The sequence below is a fragment of the Pteropus alecto genome, unplaced genomic scaffold, assembly GCF_000325575.1.
Source record: "Pteropus alecto unplaced genomic scaffold, ASM32557v1 scaffold76, whole genome shotgun sequence".
In the NCBI taxonomy this organism is placed as follows: Eukaryota; Metazoa; Chordata; class Mammalia; order Chiroptera; family Pteropodidae; genus Pteropus; species Pteropus alecto.
In genome coordinates this window covers 29,886,178-29,901,811 of record NW_006443138.1, presented here as the reverse complement: position 1 = coordinate 29,901,811, position 15,634 = coordinate 29,886,178, and the positions used below count along the sequence as shown (strand labels likewise).

The following is a 15,634-nucleotide window of genomic DNA, read 5'->3' as shown; positions in this document are numbered from 1 at the left end:
GCAGGAAGCAGATACAGAAGAGACCTTCTGTCCCTCAACTAATAAGAAAGGGTTCAGGGCTCTCAGAAAAAGGGATAGGCAAGAAAGTTAGATAGGGGTTTTCTGGTCCACCTGCAAAGACACTGTCTACAAAGGGTCTATGTTTAGAAAGGGTCTGCCCTAGTCCGCCCAAAATTAAGCAAGCCAGAAGGCATTTGGGGGCTAAAGGTAACTCAGACTAGGAAACAAGCAAGCAGAAAAATGGATACTAGTTTCAGCCAGTCATTCATACCTGCGCAATGAAGACCCCAAGTGAACCTTCAACTCACTTGAGCCTTGTTATATACCATCATTATAATATGATGCATATGCTCAGAAGTTCATTAATATTATAACAGACTGAATTCTGGGAACGAACATGCGCAGAAAGTAAATGATGAATCACTGAGTCCTGTCAATCTTAGCTGTCAATCAAGAAAGCCCACTCTTCTAAGAAAAGTAACCACCCACAGCAAATAGGGATAAAAACCTCATAGACTTTGTTACTGTGCCCTTGAGTCACCCTTCTCTTGCTCTTCTCAATTTCCATGTCTGGAAGTATATTGTTGCTTTACTTTCCCTCCTAATAAAACTCTTCTTTTCTGCTATATTTCAGTGTCTTGCTCAATTCTTTGTTTGAGATATCAAGAATCTGGACAATGCACCGAGAGGGGAACCGCACTCTCCAGTAACATGTGGTATCTAAAGAACAAGATAAATGAACAAACAAAAACAGAAACAGGATCATAGATACAGAGAACAAACTGATGGTTGCCAGATTGCGACAGGTGGGAAGGTTGGAGGGAATGGTGAAAAAGGGGAAGAGATGAAGAAGTACAAACTGGAAGTTATAAAATAGTCATGGGGATGTAAAGTACAGCGTAAAGAATATAGTCAATAATATTGTAATAACTATATATGGTACCAGGTGAGTACTAGACTTATCAGAAGAATCACTTTGTAAATTATAGAAATGTCTAACCACTATGCTGTTCACCTGAAACTAATAATGTCAATTATAATTAAAAAATAAAAATAATTTTAAAAATAGAAATGAAACACTAAGATGGAGGAGATAAGGATCCTCTGATCCTTCTAAATTAATCTTTTGTGTGAACAATTAGAAAAAGCCTGCTATAAAATTATGATTCAAAAAAAAATAAAAAATGAAATAAAATTATGATTCAACCTATGACATCAATCCAATTCTTTTGTGGTATTAAGAGCTGCTGTCCTTATTTTACTTTTTAGTTTATATTTTTTGTATTGGTTTAATTTTTATTCATTCTTAGAAAATAAAAAGACAAAATAACATATTTTACTTTTTAGTTTATATTAACACATTTAAGACTGTGGACAAAGCAATACAAACATCAGAATGGGAACTCTATGAGTTAATTCTATTCACAATGTTGTACTGGGCCGAACTCTTTCCAAGGGGAATCAGCAGCTAGACAGGCAGCATCTGGCAAATTCCATAGATTTTGTTGGCAATGCATTAAATTCCAGAAAAGCAGACAGGACCGAAAAAGCTGTTGTAAAAGAAGATCCTAGGGAGACTTCACCGACATCCAACTCCTTCACGTTGACTTAGATGATTTATCCTAACCTCGTTCTGATACCTGAAGTAACCTTAAGATCATTGCACTAAAGATAATGATTAGTGTTCTTGACGACCGCTATCCTTATTTTAAAGGGGAAAAGTTCATTTAAAACAACTTTTCAAGGGCAGATATAAATTGTAAATGCCTCCAAAACAAAATTTGGATCCAACTGTTCTTATATAAACAAGTGACTTTCCTCCAAAACAGAATTTTGATACAACTGTTCATGGCTAAACGGTCTTTGTTTATATCTGTCTATTTATGTCTATATATGTTGTAAAGGTGAGATAATTTTCTACCTCCAGATGGTATTAGTAAAATTAATTTGAAGGCTTTGTAAGGATTGAGTATTCTAAAATTCTCAGAAATATAGAAACTAACTCAAATGCAATACAGTAACGTGTACAGCTTTGTAGGGTAGGCAATGTAGGGGAACAGAATTTGTCGCCCCCAAATATGTCTCTTTGGCTTAAGAATTCTTTTAGGCTGGTTAATTTTAAGAAAAAGCAGATATGAGAGAAGCTCTAAAAACCAAGTATAAGTTAGCCTTTGTAAAAGACATTTACACGTGTAAGGGAAGTCTCCATCTGTAAGGGTGTCTCCTTTGCTGAACCAGAAAGAGGGGGGTGATCTTATCTCTAGAAACTTATTAAGGTAGAAGAAAGAGACTTAAATCTGCATAATCTTAACCTTTTTAACTGTCCTTTTCCTGGTAACCTCCAATAAACTGACTCCTCTCCGCCCCAACATCTTCTTTTGTCTTCAGTTGAAGATGGTACTTGAGAGGATGGCTTTAGCCATTTTGGTGGGTTACTCAGTTTTGCTGGGTCTTGCCCATGCATGTGGGAGATATGCGTGTTATTAAACTTTTGTTATTTTCCTTAAAATCTGCCTTTTATTACAGGGATGTCTCAGCCAAGAATCCAGAAGGGCAAAGGAAAATTTTTTTTCTCTTCTACAGAGCAATAGGCTATTCCATATAGCCTATGTATTAGAGTGGTGCAGAACAAATCACCCCAAGATGTACATTTGTGGTATGTGATTGTTTGAGCTAAAGGTAACCAAGGTGCTGCAGGCTCAAGAGAAACTTCACACCCTTCCCCCCTTAACTACCTAAAAGAACTTGAATTAGGAGCCTTGCCCGTAAGTCATTATCAGAGATGACCTTTTTGACCTACCTATAGGTCAAATCTCTAATTATTAAACATCTGCTCTTCTTATCGTCCTGTAATGACCTTCCTCCTCTCTAAATCTCCAGCGTGATCCTTAGCTTAGAATGTCATACATATCTAATTTTCTCTTTCTATCTTTGAACCTCTCAAGTCTCTCTCTCATGCACGTGGCGTTCTTATACGTATATATGTAATTAAATTTAGTCATTTTCATTTGTTAATCTGTCTCATGTTTATTTGATTACTAGACCAGCTGAAAGAACTTTGAGGGTAGAAGAAAGTTTCTTCCTCTCTCACAGTGTGTAATAGGCTATACCATCTAGGTTTGTATAAATATACTCTATAATGTTCATACAAACATAAAATTGTCTAATAACACAATTGCTTTTTTTATTGTGGATGCAAGCCTCATTGGCTTTCAGAGTTAGGTGTCTGGGGGGCCCATTCCTCAGGTGGTAGTCTCAAAAGTTGGGGTGCTAAATGTGGGTTCTAAACACTTCACTCTTCAGGGAGAAGCTAGGAGTTGGGAATTCCCTCCCAAATGTATGGCACTGTTCTGGGGTGTGGATTATGGCGAGAATGTGTCTCAGTATTTCCTACCCATTTTGATTTGGGTATTTTCTCATTCACCGAATGTGTAGATAGTGTCTGGATTTCTTCAGAGGTTATTGCTCTGTGTGTAGCTGTACATTAGATGTGTTAATGAGAGGAGGAGTGTTCAGGAGCCATCCAGTTCAAAAGAGTTTTGACAAATATATATACCCATTGTAACTATCAAATCCTTACTTCTTTAAAATGACTTTCTTTCTCCGTGATTCAAATTGGCCTTATGCTAACTTGCTTCTTTTCTTTCCTTATTCTTTTGCATACTGCATAACCACTCTCTTAATCATTAAGCCTTTATATCAGCATCAAACAGTCTTAGGAACAAACCCTGGGTCTGTTGACACAGAAATAGGAATTTGAGTCAAACTAAACATAACATCTTGCAGTTCCGCACTCATGAAGGCAGAATGACCTTACCATCCCCTTGAAACCAGAGAGAATGACACCACGACTGACATCAGGATCTGATGCAGTGATCCACTGACTCCTACCCCAGCCAATCCTATCCCAACTCCCTTAGCTACCATGACTAATGAGTTTTCCCCTATATAACCTATCCCCTGGCCATTGGGGAGCCAGGTCTTTGAGTTAGCTCACCTGCGTCTCCAGACTTGGTGCCATTTCCTAAAATAAACCTCTACTTTCTTTGCTGCAAACTCCTGTCGGTATCTTTTTTTGGCTTTGACGAGTGCAGGCTAAACGAATCCCTTGAGTTCAGTAACACCGTGAAAGCACCACCTCAATCAAAACACAGAATGCTCCCAACTATCCCTCAAATTCCTTCATGCCCCTTTGGAGTCAATAATCCTCTTCCAACCCTGCCCCAGGCAACTGGTGATCTTTCTGTCACTATAGATTAGTTTTTCCTCTTTGAGAATTTTAAGTCCATGGAATCATGCAATATGTATGTACTCTTTTGTGTCTCGTTTCTTTCACTCAACATAATGTGTCTGAGATTCATTCATGTTGTTGAATATATTAATAGTTTGTTCATTTCCAGCTCTTGACTGTTATAAATAAAGCTGCTATGGGCATTCATGTACAAATCTTTGAGAGGACATATGCTTCTATTTCTTTAGGGTAAATATCTAGAAGTGAAATAGCTGGGTCATATGATAACTTTGTTTAACTTTATGAGAAACTGGCAAACTGTTTCCCGACAAGGTTATACCATTCTACACTCTCACCAGCAATGTTAGACGTTTCCATTTGCTCCACATCCTCACCAATACTTGGTTTGGTCAGATTTTCTATTTTAGCTGTTCTAGTGGGTATATTATTATTATCTCATTATAGTTTTAACTTGCCTTTCCTAATGACAAATGATGTTGAAGCTTTTATCTCTTCTCTTAAAAGATAATGTTTTGTCTATTTTTAAAAATTGAGTTGTTTCTCTTCTTCTTATTGAACTGTAAGAGTTCTTTGCCTATAAGTCCTTTGCCAAAATGAAAAGTAAGCAGAAAAATTTTTTTAAGGATTTCAGGGTTATGTAATATTTCAAAGTTATAAAAGATTATCTTCATTTAGTTTCTCATTTGCTGTGAGAATGGAAATAGAAACACAAAGGTTTTTACTATTTTAAGAATGCAGAGTAATAAAGCTTTTGTTTTAGGAAGCTACAAATACTGAGGGAAAAAAAACAGAAATAGAGGTGAAAATCAATAAAGAAAAAAGTAGTTTTATAAGTAGTTTAGAAGCACCTGTTAATTAATAATCTGTCAGCTTTTCATTAACAAAAAACCCAAGATAGCATCTGTTCGGCTTAGTGACTACTTAAGCAATAACTCACACAGAGAAAACTGTGAGCCAAAAAAAAAGGATTTGCTGGGCTAAACTTTAAAATCCATAATATAAAGAGGTTTATTGAACTTGAGATATCTAAATGATGTATAGCTAAACTCAGATTTTACAACCAGGTGCTTAGAGTAATTTGATAAGAATTATTTCTTCAAGTGACCCAGGATGAATTCTTGAGCCCTTGGTGTTGCAATTTGGTCAAGTAACAATTTGCAGGAATAAGTTCCAAGAGGCAGGCATTTACTGTGGAGGAATCTGAAATGTTCCAATAAATGTGACCAAATAGTCCCTGAGGGTGGGACTGTGGGATCGCCATTTTTCACATAGCTATGTTTCTCTGATTTTTTATCGTTTTCTGTCATGTTAGAAGTAAAAGCAAACTGGTTAAGAAAGGGGGGTTCTGACAAAAAGACATAATTCCTACAGAAAAAGTGCCCAGACCATTGAAAGTCTTACTCCTTCCTCTCAAACTTTCTCTTTGTTTAATAATTTGTAGCTATTATCAACCAAGTTTAGCCATGCCTGGGGTACCACTGATAGGTCCAAAACAAGTGCAGAATGGAAGAGGAAAGGAGAGAAAGAAGCATAAAAAGTGTGAGAGCAAAAAGAAATGTGAAGGTCGTAGGTGCTCTCAGCTGCCTTGGGCAGCTATCCAAGCAAGCAAGCCAAACACTTTTAAAAGACAGAAACTGCTTTTTCTTCTTCCCAAGCAAATGGAGAAAATAGGTCAGAGGTTTTCAATCTTTTTGTGTACAAAATCCACATCTGGAAAGCCTTTTAAGAATGTTGATTCTCAAACAGTATCCCCAGAGATTCCAATTCATTGGTTCGCTGGTTGGTCTCATTAATTAGACTTTCACCTGTTGGATTCCAGAAATTCTGATGCTATGGGCTCCACACAGACTTGGCTTTATGGATGTATGGCCTGTGCACTTGCATAGGGCTCTGTACTCAAAAGGGCCCTACACTTGATTTAATGTTCTCTTGTTGCCTTCTAGACATTCTTAATAACTTTGAACAAGAAGCCTTTCGTTTTCATTTTGCACTGCATCTCACAAATTATGTAGCTGGTCCTGTTGCCATGGACCACATTTGGAAAAAACACTGCAATAGGGGTTTGACCTTAGGCTTCAATCTTCCACTCCTGAAAAGAGTCAGAGAATTATCTAAAGATCAATCAGATTTTAAGTCTGCTAGAATAAAATCACTTTAAAAGCTGAATAAAATCACTTTACACAATTTCATCTTGGCACTTTTTTTTTAAGGAGTTTCCCCCAGTAGATTTGTTTCCAGAGGCAAAGTCCAGAGAGAGAAGTAGCCACTGTTGTGGGAAGCAGGTTCCTGGGGGCGGTCACTGCAGGAACTGGTGATTATTTGTGCAAGGAAAGGATAAAGAAAAAAAAAGTAGGAAGGAAAAAAAAGAGAAAAGTAGAGACCTCAAAAATAACATATAGGAAAAATCACTCTCAGGCATGTGAGGAGGCAAAACTGACCCAACAAAGGTAAACAAATAACCCTGAAATTCAATTATCTAAAGAAAACATTGTATTTCAATACTAGAAAAAGATAAAGACCTTTGGAAAGAATTCTAATCTAATCTAATCTAATCTAATTCAACTAACCCTTTCAGCAGTGGAGGTCAGTGGGTGGAGATCAGGACTTAAAGAAAACATTTCTCCAATTGCCAGTCTTTTGTGGGAGAACTGCAAGAGAGACGCTTTAGGGTAGCTAAGCAAAAACCCACATTTCGCTGTTCACCTTTATCACTGGTAGAGCATTGACAATGCACACTCCATGGGATAAAAAAAAATAGAACAGTGGCAATGAGTCAGTTTCATCTCAGGCTAAAAAGTAGAATCTATATACATTTTAGTTAAATCTAAATAGCAAATTGCTTTTGCCACTGTAATTCAACTTGATACACTCATTTTAGCAGTTGAGTCAGATTACCCAGGTTAAAGACCCTGGCTGGCTTTAAAGTATGAGAAGAGAAAGGCTGTATTAACTGTACCTGGGATGGTCAGCTGGTTATTCAACATTTCTTTTGGCTGTTCATTTGCATTCACTCCTAGTGGCCTCAAGAAGGTATAAGTCATCATGATTGTCACCATCATTGTCATCGATGTCACATCTATGTAATAATTATAATAACAATAGCTACTACATAGAAAATATTATGTGCTGAGCATTTTCTGAGTTATGTACATGTATGCAATAGTACTATGTCATGGGGTTATAGCGAAGATTAAAATTTGTGTGTGTGTGTGTGTGTGTGTGTGTGTGTGTGTGTGTGTATAGTGGTGAGGATATCTGTGTAATCCTTACTACAACCCCATGACATAGTATTCTTGTTATCTACATTTTACAGATGAGGAAACTGAGGCACAAAGAGGTTAAGTGATTTGTTTAAGGTCACACAGCCATTATATAGCAGAGCCAGGATTCAAACAGAGGGACTATAACTATAGTACCCAAGCACTTAACTACTAGACTATGTAGCAAAGCACATAGAGTTGCTATTAACATTTTTTGGGTTATAGACTCCTTTGAGAATCTATAACCCTCAGAAAAATAAATACATACACTATATTTACAAGTTGCCAGAGGACTGCCCCTCCCCCTCCAAAACTATATATTTACCTTTATGACTCAATCCCAGGTAAAGGATGCCTAGTCCAAGTGCTAGTTACTTAAAATTGTAAATTAGCTATCACTGCCAAAGACAATAAGATTTTTTTTTTGAAATCTAATGGTCCTATGAAGTATAAACCCAGAGCAATAATAAAACTGTAAGCCTTGTAGCATATCATCCAATCTAAGAACTGGATATTTTTAAATAACAAACTTTACAGCTTTTCATCAACTGCCAAATTGTTTCAAGGTGAAAGAGTAAATCACTGCAACTTTCAGCATGTAACACTGTGCTTGGCTTGTATTGAGTGCTCAATAAATGTTGACAGAAAGAAAGGGAGAAAAGGAAGGCAAAGATGTCTTAATGCCTTTTAGTAGTGTCTAAATGTGATTTCAAAATATCATCCAGTTCCTTTTTAATAGCATCACTCATTCATTCACTCATCTGCTTAACAAGATTTATTGAATATTTACTATGTAATAAGAACTATGATAGGCATCAAGAGTATGAATTTAAAAGTTACTGTGGAACAAGCTCACAAAAAATGTGAAGTATGTGAAATGCCAGTTGTCCCATAATGAGCAACACTAGCAATTAGAGAGCACATGAAGGAATATATAAAAATTTAATGCAAAATCTATGTAGATGTCATAAATTTAGTAAGGAACTGCAATATTTGGCTTTACTTTCTGGTTTTTTTCTAGCTTAATAACTCCCTCTCTCCACACCCACATCTTAATCACCTATTCTCAGAATCAAGTTATTCGAGTTCTTTTGCAATAAACTTCTTAGCTTCACGGTTCTGTTCTACTGATTTTCATTAGTTCGTTCATCAATTAAATACTAAATGTGGCATCTCTAAACAGCTGGTGTTTATTTAAATTTAGCCAATTAAGAAACAAGTTATAACACAATCCACAACAATTTGGGAAAGGGAGACTCACACACAGAAAACATGAAAATAACCTTAGGACATAACAGAGTAATGTGAAAACAAGTGCAAACCAAGACAATTTGGCTTGCCACCTATTGGATATTTGGCTTGCCACCTATTGGATATCTGGCTCAGTGGGAACAGATGATTAAATTGCATTGCTAAGAAATGTGAAGATCAATAGCCAGAGCAATGATTATAGAAGATCATGTTAACAATAGATGTAAACCACTTAAAACTCTTTCTGCCAATGCTAAGAACAGTTGTTTAAATTCTATAGAGCCAGGAGTCTTTCTGTTTTACTCTACTTTCCCTGTTTCAAAACCCATTTTTCAAACCACACCGATGCATGCTATTCAAGCTTGGGTTCAATCACAGGAGAGCTTCAGCTGGCTCAAGAGGCTAATTAGCAGACATTTTATAAATAGCACATTTAAGAGTCTATAATGCTACTCCATTGGGAAGCAACTTAGCTCTAGAGAATGCTGCTGTGTCATATGTCTATATTGGCATCTTCTCTTGGCCCCAATTTGGTCAATACCTACAATTATGCTTTGGTCATTTCAACAGCTCTGAGCCTTTGTCAGGCCTTTGTACCTTCTTTTTGGGCTATTGCAATAAGTTCCTAATTGGTCTCCCTGTCATCGATCTCACCTCCCTCCAAACCACTCTATATTCTGCTGCCAAGACTAACTTTCAAAATGAATTTAGTTCAAAAACCTTCAAATTCCCTCAAGCTGAAAGCCAGGACCCTCCACAGTCTGTCTCCAATTTACTATTTTAGAAATTCGCTCACATTACTCCATGAACTCTATACTGTGATCCAGCCAAACCAACTATCTACCATTCCCAGAATATGCCCTTCACTCCCTGCCTCTCTTTCATTCCCTTGGAAAATCTTTGCTTCCTATTAGCCTATTAAAAAGTCCTTCCTAATACTGCAACTAAAAAAGGGCATTCTCTTTGTAGTTTTACCATCCTACTAAAAGTTAATTAATACACTTTATATGTGTTTTTTACCACAATTAAATTTTTTAAATTAAAACATACCCACTTACATACAGTTAATTAATAGACTTCAAATTTGGCAAGTTGGCAGACCAGATGACCTCAAAATTCTCCTGCAACAAACACCTAGAACTGCTGAATAAATTCAACATGTTTTCTTTTATATGTAAAGCTGAATATTCAAAAAAGAAAGTTAGATTTCCAGGTGCTAGAAACACAAAAGGAAGAAAAACTACTGTAGTAAAAGTAAGTTAAGCTTCATTTGCCTTGGAGATTGAGATGATAAAATAAGTGTTTTAAAATTATAACATCTAAAAGAAATATACGAAATAACAAGAGTCAATGAAACAAGAACAAGTAGAAATGCAAAATAATCAAATTCTAAAAATTATAAATAAAAACTTAGTGAATAAATTGAACATCAGATTAGACATAGTTGAAGAAAACCAATGGACTGGATGGATTTACCCAGAAGGCAACACAAAACAAAAGAGAAAAAAATGAAGATTTAGAAACAAAGAGGATAATATATTCACTATAACTCTAATAATAGAAAGAGAAAAGTGAAGGAATGGAGGAGGATCAATATTCAAAGATAATCACTGATAATTTTTCAGAACTGATGAACAATATGAATCCTCAGATTCGAGAATCACAATGAGTGCCAAGTACAATAAACAAAAAGAAATTCACATCCAGAAATGTCATGGTGAAATTGCAGACACCACAGACAAAGATCTTAAAATCTACCAGAGACAAAAGACAAAGGAATTACAATCAGAAGAAACAATAAAGACCAAAGATGATGGAATAATATTTTCAAAGAGATGAGAGAAAAACAAAAAATACTGTCAATCCGGAATCCTGTGTTCAGAATAATTCTTATTCAAGGAGTGTAGGAAAAATAAAGATATTTTCAATAAGACAAAGCCCAGGACAGCTTAACATTCACAGATTTTCTCTGAAAAAAAATAAAATAAAATAAACAACTAAAGTGTATACTTCAGGAAGAAGGAAACTGGACCCAAAAGGAAGACATAAAATGCAAAAGACAATGGTAAGAATCTTCGCCTACTCAGATGGGAGTGTAAATTTTTATAACCAATTTGGAGAACAATTTGGATTAACAAGTATAGGTGAATATGCAAATATCCTATGACTCAGAAACATACAGGAACATCTAATAGCATCATAGTTCATTATAGAACCATGGCTCATTATGGAACAAACCAAATGGATAAATAAGGTGCTATATATTTATATAATAGAATAAGCAGTGAAAATTAATGAATAAACAACAGCTACATGTATTAGCGTGATGAAGTTCAAAATATAATGTGCTTTGAAATAAACAAGTCACAGAGGAGTATATACAATATGATTTCATTTATACAAAAGTTAGGAAATAGGCAAAACTAACCAATGTATTGTTTAGGGATAGATACACAGGTGTTTTTTTGTTTGTTTGTTTGTTTTTTTAAAAAAAGAAATAAATGAAGTTTGATCAGGTGGCTTGATATTCCATTAATATCTTTTGGCTTGAGTACATTTTATTGCTATTTTTTAAACTGCACAATTTTTTATTCTCTAAATATTGAGTATCTACTCTGGGTCAGGCCCTGTGCTGGGTGTTGGAGATAAAACAGTGACCAAGTTAGACAAGTTGCCAGTCCTCATGGAGAAGTTTGGTACGAATTAGATTTATGAATTCCAATTACTTTTATTGCAGAAATAGAAAACCGATTTTAAAATTCACATGAAAAAGCAAGGGACATGGAATAGCCAAAACAATTTTGAAAAAGAAAAATGTTGAAAGTCTCACAATTCTCAACTTCAAAATTTACTTCAAAGGAAAAAACAAAACAAAACTTACTTCAAAGCTACAGTAATCAAGACAGTGTGATACCAGTATAAGAATATATGTATATATATGACATATATATATAACATATATATATGTCAATGGAATAGAATGGAGAGTCCAGAAATAAACTGAAATATCTATAGTGAATTGCTTTCTGACAAGGGTGCCAAGTCCAGTCAGTGGAGAAAGAATAGTTTTTTCAGCAAATGATGGTGGTACAACAGATAGCCATATGCAAAATAATGAATTTAGACCCCCTACCTAATACCATATACAAAAATTAATTCAAAATGGATTGCAGGCCTAAATGTAAACAGTAAAACTATAAAATTCTTAGAAAAAAAACATAGATTTCAATCTTTATATTCTCCAGTTAGGCTACAGTTTCAAGATATGATACCTAAAACGCAAAGAACTAAAGAAAAATAAATTGGACTTCATTGAAATTAAAGATTTTGTGTATCAAACAAGTGAAAAGACAACTCACAAAATGGGAAATTTTGAAATCATATATTTGATAAAGATCTAGGATCCAGGCTATGTAAAGAATTCTTACAACTCAACAATAAAAAGACAAATAGCTCCATTTAAAAATGGATAAAGAATTTGAATAGACACATCTCCAAAGAAGATCTACAAATAGCCAATAAGCATATGAAAAGATACTCAACATCATTCGTCTTTAGGGAAATGCAAGTCAAAACTGCAATGAGATAACACTTTATACCTATTAGAATGGCTATACTTAAAAAAACAAATACGTCAGACAGAAAAAGTTGAGAACTATATGATTTCATTCATATGTGGAATATAAAACTGAAAGCAACAAGGCAAACAAACAAACAAAAACTTATAGATACAGACAACAGCTTAGTGGTTACCAGAGGAAAATGAGGGAGGAAGAGGTAGAAAAAGGTAAAGGGGGTCAAATATGTGGTGACGGAAGGAGATTTGACTTTGGGTGGTGAAAAAAAAAATGCAATATACAGATGATATACTATAGAAATGTACACCTGAAACCTATATAATTTTATTAATCAATGTCAACCCAATAAATTTAATTTAAAAAAATCTCTCAAAAAAATTTTATTTTACTGCATCATCAAAAAAAAAAAAACAAAAGGAAAATAACAAATATTGATGAAGAAGTGGAAATATTGGAACTCTCACATATTTCTGTGGTAATGTAAAATGATGTAACTACTGTGAAAAACAGTCTGGCAGTTTCTCAAAAAATTAATATAAAGTTATCATATGACCCAGCAATATCTCTAAGTTTATACCAAAGAAAACTAGTGATACAAAATTGATGATACATAAAAACATATATGAAAGTTAATTGCATCATTATTTGTAAGAGCCAAAAAGTATAAACAGCCCAAATATCCATCAACTGATAATTAGTTAAACAAAATGCGATATTATATATGCAGTGGAATATTATTTGCCCGTAAAAAGGAAAGAAATACTGATAAACGCTACAATGTGAATCACCTTGAAAACACTGGGCTAAGTAAAAGAAACCAGACATAAAAGGCTGCATGTGGTATGATTCCATTTATATAACAGGTCCAGAACAGTAAATCCATAGAGACAGAAAGTAGGTTAGTGTTTGCCAGGGATTGGGGTAAGAGAAGAATGGAGAGTGACTGCTAACGAGTATGAGATTCCTTTTGACGGTAATGAACATGTTATAGAATTGGATGGAGATGATGGTTACACAATCTTGTAAATATACTGAGAACCACTGAATTGGACACCTTAAAATGGTGAATCACGTTATATGAATAAAAAAACAAAGATCAACTAAATACAGTGAAAAATAAAAAACATATCTCAATAAAAACAAACATCAACAAAAAAGATGTAAGATATCTCTCATTATGTCGAAGCAGGAAGGAATCTTAAAAATCATCTGGTCCAATGTGATCATTTTAGAGAGAAGAAAATTGAGGCCCAGAGGAGGAAAGTGACTTTTAAAAAATGGCACAGCTAGTCAGCTGCTGGATGACTACAGGGGCCTAGAACCTCTAGTTCCAGACAGTGCTTTTTCCTTTTTCTAAATTCTTTAACAAAAAATAGATCAAATAGCATAAGCTCCTTGTATCTATAACCCAGCTTTAATAACTGTCAGTACACAACCAGTCTTATTTCATCTATGTCCTCATCCACTTTTATCCTTCCCAGATTAATTGGAAGTTTATCTCAGACATCATATTATTCATACATAAATACTATAGTATGTGCATATTTTCATATATATTTATTTTTATTAAAAATTATTGGGGTGACATTGATTAATAAAATCAGTTTCAACTGCACAATTTTCAATAATATGTCATATATATATTGCATTGTGCATTCACCACCCAAAGTTAGATTTCCTTCCGTCACCATCTTCATAAATTTTTACTTGCGTTATCTAGTTCCCACACACATATATATGCATACAAAAGAAAATAATAACTGATCTCTCCAGAAAACAAAAAAAAAAGCTAGAAAGAATAGTGAGCAAATAAACTGGTAAAACATTAAGTAAATCTAAATATGCATTCACTACATAACTGTATATTACATTGAGGGTGAATATATAAGGAAAGTGGAACTATAGTATCTCACAAAATAGCAGGTAAGATAGGGTGGTGGTATATAGGATTACAAGGTGCTAAGATTCTTGCATTTTTCAGGAGGAAGTAAGAGATGCTGAGTAACATGATCAGCTTTTGCACTAGAAAACATGTACAACAATGTTCATAGAACATTCTTTGTAATAGCAAGAGAACTGGAAACAACCTAAATATGTATGCATCAGTGTAGGAATGTATATATAAAATATGGTACAATTATACATTGTAATACTGTATGTCATTAGAAGGAATAAACTAGATCTATGTAGATCAGTGTGCATTGATCTCAAAAATACATGGACTAAAAAGTTGCAAAACAACATGAATAGGAAAATGGCATTGATTTGAAGTAAAAAGAAAAACTTATCTGCTCATAGTATGGAGAGGGAGAAAGAACAGGACTAAGAGTGATAGTTAAAGGGATTTTTAACTATATTCATAATGTTTTATTTCTTTGGAGAAAAAAAGATGAGGTACATATGACAAAAGTGTAATAGTTATAAATATTGGATTGGGAGAATAGAGACTTTAGTTACATTATTTGTGTTTTGTATATTATTATTTGTGCTTAAATTTTTAAAAAATCTTATAAATTTCTGCAAATTATATATATATATATATTAAAAAGAATTAAGGAGTCTGAAGAGCAATCTACACTTTTGGCTTAATGTCATCTATGTTATATAAATAATCCCTGATAAGATGTGGATTTTATTGGAGCTATGCACCTGCTCCATGGAGGGACACCCACCATTTTTGCTTTCCATGCTCCCATTTCTAGATTCAGACAAAATGATCTACGTTTTTAGATTTCCTATCCTCGTGAGCTTAACTCCAGAATAGAATTCAGGTAGGTTAGAAAGGAACATTCTATATGAAGTAAAGTCAAAGGTAATACCCTGAATTAAGGAAAAATAAATATTTATTTATTTTTTAAATAAATATTTGCCATATTAACATTATCAAAGAAGGAGTGGATTCTGTTTGAGATGTGTAAGTTTGCAGGCAAGGGTGTAGCCAAATGCTAAGTAAACCAAAGGAGTTGAAGAAACAGACCCAGCTGAGGAAGCTGGACCTAAAAAAGGGAGCATCCAGAAGTTATGCCAAAGTGCAACTATAGGCAGATGTCAGCCCTGAGGATAAGGGACGAATGATTATTGGCAGCTAGATACAGCAACGGGGTTAAGAGTTTTAACTGGGTGAGAGTAAAGGTAAGGCCGTGGCAACAGTGTAATTGCTGATGAGTTGACTGTTAATGTCAGGATCCCAGCTGACATACAGAACAAATATTCTGGGAGATAGATTTGGTAGTGACTTGTCAAGGTAATATGACAACAACCTAGGAGCTTAGGAAAAGCTTTTTGCATTGGTC

General features: G+C 34.7%; 1 pseudogene; it reads right to left on the bottom strand.

Annotated features, from left to right (window-relative positions):
* Positions 1 to 7,308, bottom strand: part of LOC102885389 — a 14,131-nt pseudogene extending 6,823 nt beyond the window's left edge.
* Positions 7,309 to 15,634: the final 8,326 nt, after the last annotated feature.